This window comes from Mus caroli, unplaced genomic scaffold (assembly GCF_978045245.1).
Source record: "Mus caroli unplaced genomic scaffold, Mus_caroli_1 scaffold_8, whole genome shotgun sequence".
Lineage (NCBI taxonomy): Eukaryota > Metazoa > Chordata > Mammalia > Rodentia > Muridae > Mus > Mus caroli.
Window position 1 is genome coordinate 123,286,956 of NW_028227263.1, and position 6,680 is coordinate 123,293,635.

The following is a 6,680-nucleotide window of genomic DNA, read 5'->3' on the forward strand; positions in this document are numbered from 1 at the left end:
GGGAAGGAGGGCACAAAAGAAGTAAGATCCTTTAAGCACATCATGCACATATACACTCCAAGAAAATGAGAGTTTATGCACTAGACCTTCATGGCTTTGTACATGACGAGATCCTAGAGCTTAAAGACATGGACACATGCACTCAACTTTGACCCAGAAACTAGATGATAACCACATGTTATTTAAAAAAAAAAAAGAACTTTTTTTTTTTTTGCAAGGGGGATCTCCCAGGGGGAAACAAGTCATTCTTATGGGTAGGCTCCATGCAAATCAGTAGATGGCCAGTACAAAAACGAACTTACTGGCATCCCTTAGGTTCATTTTCTCATAATGGTTACTCAGAGAATTCCTTTTACTTTTAATCTCATGTGTCTACTGTGTACATTTTATGGTTTTCAGTTTTGCACTTTTATGGGATTACTGTGTGTGAAAACGTGTGTGTCTGTGTCTATACAATGTTTCTTGAGCTTTTTATTTTCACTTTCTGATGCTCTGAAACAGCAAGAATAACACATTGACTTCCCAAGACAAGGGAAAACTTATATGATCTACCTCCCTTTCCCTACTTCCATTTTTCCTTCCTTCCTTCAAGGTCTCTGGGTGACAATCTGACATAGTTATAACTTTATATTCTGAGTTGATCATATTGGTTACATGGTAATTTTCCTACCTCAACCACATTAGTGCTAGGATTACAATAGTGAGTCATGACCATCATACAGATGTTCTACCCAGGTTTATTGAGTATCAGTGACTGTTAATAAAAGCATTTTCTGTGTTTATCCCTTTAGCTGATATTTTTTAGGATCCCTAAAGATCAACATTAAGGGAGAAATGGTGGGAAAACTTGCAGCCAAAATTCCACTGACATGCCTCAACCATACACGAAAATGCACAAAAGAAATGTGAAAGAAAATACAAATACAATCGAGAAGATAAAAGCATACAAATGTGACCACCAGCATGAGAATTGTGTATGCTGCTCTGGCCTCTGGTTGAAGTCCCAGGCTCCTATTGGACCTGTGAATGTGTTTCAGGCTTTGGTGATGCCTATACAAGAGAAGCATCATGGAAACACAGGTCCATACCATGATGCTGATGAATATGGCATCATGGACAAACCGTAAGAAGACCATGACTAACTCAAAACCAGAGTTAGAACATACCCACTTGCTGTTCGGGTCAGTGTCATTGTCTGTGTTCCATGGACCACTGATTTTTATAGGGATATAGACATTATTTAAGACACAGATAATCCAACAACTATTACAAGAATAGTGCACAAATGTGGAGGCATTTACTTTGAGTATCACTCTACTCCATTTACCAGGAACAAGAATGATAAACTGGTAAGTGCTCAGGACACAAGTAGTACACATGTTTGCACTTCGAGCCACCAGGCGAATGAAGTACTCAAGCTTGCAGCTGAGGTCATTCAGAGGCTTCCTTGGAACAAAAACTGTCATATTGCTTGGAAACCCAGTGAGGAGGATAATCAAGAGATTGCCCACAGCAATGTGGGCAAGAATGACATGTTTTGGTCTCAGTTGAGGGCCAGCAAAATTAGGAGATAAATTATGGACAAGCAGAAGAATGTTGGCCACAGCTGCAATACCAACCTGGCAAAGCAAGATGATTTGAAGGGCCACTTCCTCAGTGGTTTTCAGGGCTTTACTAAGAGCAGACATAGAAAGACTTGGGTGAAAAATTGAGTGAAAATCAGGTGAGACAGTATTGTCTTCAAAGCTCTTGTTAATTGTCTGTGATTTGCAAATTGTTTGTAGTATTTTCCTGGGTAAGAAGACACCACTGTATTAAACTACAGGAACATTTCCTGGAGAATTCTACACAGGTGTTAACTCCAAATATCATTTTTTACATATTGTACTTTCTGCTGCATCATGATAAAAGTGTATGAATGAAACAACTCTATCTCTGTTAGTCAACATACATACATTTTAACACGAATTCTGGTGTACATGTGAACACATGAACACATAAAGAATTATAGACAGGAGGGCATCACTCCTTCATTTAAATTCAAGAACTTTTCTCGTGTTATAGTAATGTTTTAAGAAATGCAGATTTACCACTGGAGACATGGCCCTGAATCTAATGTACTTTACTGGCTTTTGTGGTATTGCATACTTGTATTTCCACTCATTCATGAAAGGAAAGCACTCATGCAGATAAAACAAAATAAGTAATATTTAAAAAATAACACAAATGTATAAAAGGCAATGTATACTTTATAATACAATGTGACTGAAATAAGTTACAAAAATTAGCCATCCACTTTTGATATATTTTTACCCTATTCATTGAAGTTATAGAATACAAAATACTACTTAAATAAATTACTACTATCTCTGCCCACAGATAAACCTTGATTTACATACATAGCACCTATGAGGAGTAAAGCCACAGTGACCAAAGCATTTCATTGATTTATAATATTCTATAGTTTATCTCTTTTACTAAGAAGTCAGATGCTGGATACATAACTGATTCATCTAAGCTTCCCCCAACTATGCTCAAACCAATAACATCATCACAGTTGAAAACATTTCAGGGGCTGGAGAGATGGCTCAGTGGTTAAGAGCACTGACTGCCCTTCTGAAGGTCCTGAGTTTAAATCCCAGCAACCACATGGTGGCTCACAACCATCTGTAATGGGATCTGATGCCCTCACTCCCAGTGTACTTACATATAATAAATAAATACCAAAAAAAAAAATTTCAGGACAAGGTTACTTGAAACTTTTTTTTAATATTCATCTTTGATCTGGAGCGTTTTTTGTTTTATTTTCCCCTAACAGGGACAATAAGTCTCCACCAATCAACTAACAAATCTATCCTGAATATGGATGTCATATTCAGTGGTATTTTCAATTGAGTGATAACCCATGAAACATACACTTTTGGGCAATAAAGAAATCAATGAAATAACTCCATAAATTAGAGAGACAAAACAACAAACACTATCAATATTAATGTTAGCTTCAAAAGATGCTCTTTAGTTGCATGAAAACAAGAGAATTTTAAGCAGAAATCTACAAATGTAGGAATCTCACCTGCCAAACTACATCAAGGTTAAGGTGGCTCACAGGGATGAAAGCCTTCTTCTGAGCATTTACTGAAGAAAAACAGCTATGACTATGTCTTCCTTTGAAGACTTTCTCTGGTCATTTACTTCCCAAGCAGATCTAAGGAAATGCTTATATTTCCCATATTTTCCACAGAGTGGTGTACAGATTACTGAATGAGACCAGGATATTTATCCTCATGAGAGCACAGTGTATCAGGAGTAACATCCCTCAAAGACTCCATTACTGTGTCATCTGTGGATATTACATTATAAGACATTACAATGTCTTACAGGATAATTTGGGATACATCTGATAGACAAAAAATGTCATATATCCCCTGAGGAAATCTCCATTTTTACCTTCTGATAGTTAATGATGATGTCTATAAATTTGTTAGATGTTAATGAGTAGCTGTGTATAAGTTACAAAAGTTTTCAATATTTCCTTTGGGAGAACCCAAGTTATGAATTTGTGTCATCAGATGTGGAGATGTGCACTCCAGAGCAGATCAAAAGATTTGTTAGATGTATTTCTAGGGTGTCCATTTCACACTATGCTTTTGCTCCTGCAAAATTGTGCTGATACCAATCCTTCCAGAAAGGTGATAATCATGTGATCTGGAGCCTTTTACCTTTCCATATGCAGACAGGGACATTTTAGTCTGACAAATATATTAACTGCAGCCAGTATTTCCTCCATGAGTTCTTGGGTTATCCCAATGTCCATTTGTTTTGAAAGAGATCATGGCTCATTTTCTGAGACAATGGAGTCTTATTAGAAACATAATAAATTTGCTATTTTGTATAGTATCTTATAAATAAAATATCAACTTTGGACATACAGGCAAGGATAAGGATTGAGCAATCATTAAGAAATATAGAGAACCATCATCATAGCTGTTTTACTTAGAATAGCCACAAAAGTGAAAGGTTAAATGTCTATCAATGTGATGAATGGAAAATGATAATGTAGTACATTTGTACCATGGGATATTATTCATCTCTTAAGCCAAATGAAATTGTGAAATTTGTAGGAAAATGGGTGGTTGAGAAGAAATAATTATGCATATGATAACCCACAATTTAAGATAACCATTGTTCATTTTCTCACATTTGTATACATTAGCTGTGAATCATGATTTATATGTGTTTCATTTGAAATACCTATAAAAGTCAGGGGTTAAGTAAGGGACATAGGGATAAAGACTTTTTAAGAAAATGTAGATAGAACACAGTAGTTTTAAGGATAAATAGATAGGTGCTTCTCTGCCATTCGGTATTCCTCAGGTGAGAATTCTTTGTTCAGTTCTGAGCCCCATTTTTTAATGGGGTTATTTGATTTTATGGAGTCCACCTTCTTGAGTTCTTTATATATATTGGATATTAGTCCCTTATCTGATTTAGGATAGGTAAAGATCCTTTCCCAATCTGTTGGTGGTCTTTTTGTCTTATTGATGGTGTCTTTTGCCTTGCAGAAGCTTTGCAGTTTCATGAGGTCCCACTTGTCAATTCTCAATCTTACAGCACAAGCCATTGCTGTTCTATTCAAGAATTTTCCCCCTGTGCCCATATCTTCAAGGCTTTCCCCCACTTTCTCCTCTATAAGTTTCAGGGTCTCTGGTTTTATGTGAAGTTCCTTGATCCACTTAGATTTGACCTTAGTACAAGGAGATAGGAATGGATCAATTCGCATTCTTCTACATGTTAACAACCAGTTGTGCCAGCACCATTTGTTGAAAACGCTGTCTTTTGTCCACTGGATGGTTTTAGCTCCCTTGTCGAAGACCAAGTGACCATATGTGTGTGGCTTCATTTCTGGGTCTTCAATTCTATTCCATTGGTCTACTTGTCTGTCACTATACCAGTACCATGCAGTTTTTATCACAATTGCTCTGTAGTAAAGCTTTAAGTCCGGCATGGTGATTCCACCAGAGGTTCTTTTATCCTTGAGAAGAGTTTTTGCTATCCTAGGTTTTTTGTTATTCCAGATGAATTTGCAGATTGCACTTTCTAATTCGTTGAAGAATTGAGTTGGAATTTTGATGGGGATTGCATTGAATCTGTAGATTGCTTTTGGCAAGATAGCCATTTTTACAATGTTGATCCTGCCAATCCATGAGCATGGGAGATCTTTCCATCTTCTGAGATCTTCTATAATTCTTTCTTCAGAGACTTGAAGTTTTTACTATACAGATCTTTCACTTCCTTAGTTAGAGTCACACCAAGATATTTTATATTATTTGTGACTATTGAGAAGGGTGTTGTTTCCCTAATTTCTTTCTCAGCCTGTTTATTCTTTGTGTAGAGAAAGGCCATTGATTTGTTTGAGTTAATTTTATATCCAGCTACTTCACCGAAGCTGTTTATCAGATTTAGGAGTTCTCTGGTGGAAATTTTAGGGTCGCTTATATATACTATCATATCATCTGCAAAAAGTGTTATTTTGACTTCATCTTTTCCAATTTGTATCCCTTTGATCTCCTTTTGTTGTCGAATTGCTCTGGCTAGGACTTCAAATACAATGTTGAATAGGTATGGAGAAAGTGGACAGCCTTGTCTAGTCCCTGATTTTAAAGGGATTGCTTCAAGCTTCTCACCATTTACTTTGATGTTGGCTACTGGTTTGCTGTAGATTGTTTTTATTATGTTTAGGTATGGGCCTTGAATTCCTGATGGAACAGAGAATTAGGGTTAGGAAATGAATAAAGGTCAAAAAGAGAATATTAGAGAGATAATACTGAAGGCCTGTTAAAAGGCTGAATAGAAATCTACATTTTGGAAACTTCATATATGTATATAATGTGTGTGTGTGTATGTGTGTGTGTGTGTGTGTGTGTGTGTGTGTGTGTGTGTCCTTGAATAGGCAGGGAAGACAGAGGATGGGCCCTTTTTCCTATCTCATAACGCATCACCAAATTCCTCCTGATACATGTACAATGTTTAACCAGACACTATGATAACATCATAGAAAATCTGTACCAGTGTTCACCCCCATTTCTTTGAAATATAGGTCTTCCTTGCCCAGGTCAGAGGACATTCAAATTCGTGCTCTATGTGGAACGAGTTTGTGAATTCAAGACTGTGTTATTTTTGAGAATAAGTATTACCTCCGCTAAAAGCAACTGGGTATCAGGAGAATTCCATCTTTATTTTTAATAGCTAAAAGTAGAACTACCATATTGTGTAAAATCTAAGGACTTCAGTTAGGTCTTTTGATTTAAATGGTTGAAGTAGGAACTGACTCCATCAAGTTGTCCTCTGACATCCACACACATCTATGTGTACACACACACACACACACACACACACACACAAATATTAACATCTGAAAAGCATGAGGTAGAGAGAGAGTCTGAAATATATGTTTATGTGAAGAAAGTTGTTGAGATCAATGATGGGAAAATTATACTCACAATCATCAGAGAATCTAAGATGGTAGATGTTGATCAAGTATACACTGTCTTCTGGAATTCTAGAGAATTACAAAGGATTGGGTAACAGCTCTCAGAATAGGAACGTGAGACTTGGATATCTATAATTTCTATTGTAGTTTTAAAGCACAATATATTGTTCACAGCATGTCCAAGAGGACT

General features: G+C 36.5%; 1 pseudogene; it reads right to left on the reverse strand.

Moving 5' to 3' along the window:
* Positions 1-381: 381 nt before the first annotated feature.
* Positions 382-3,182, reverse strand: LOC147003439 (vomeronasal type-1 receptor 4-like; annotated as a pseudogene).
* Between the last annotated feature and the right edge of the window lie 3,498 nt (positions 3,183-6,680).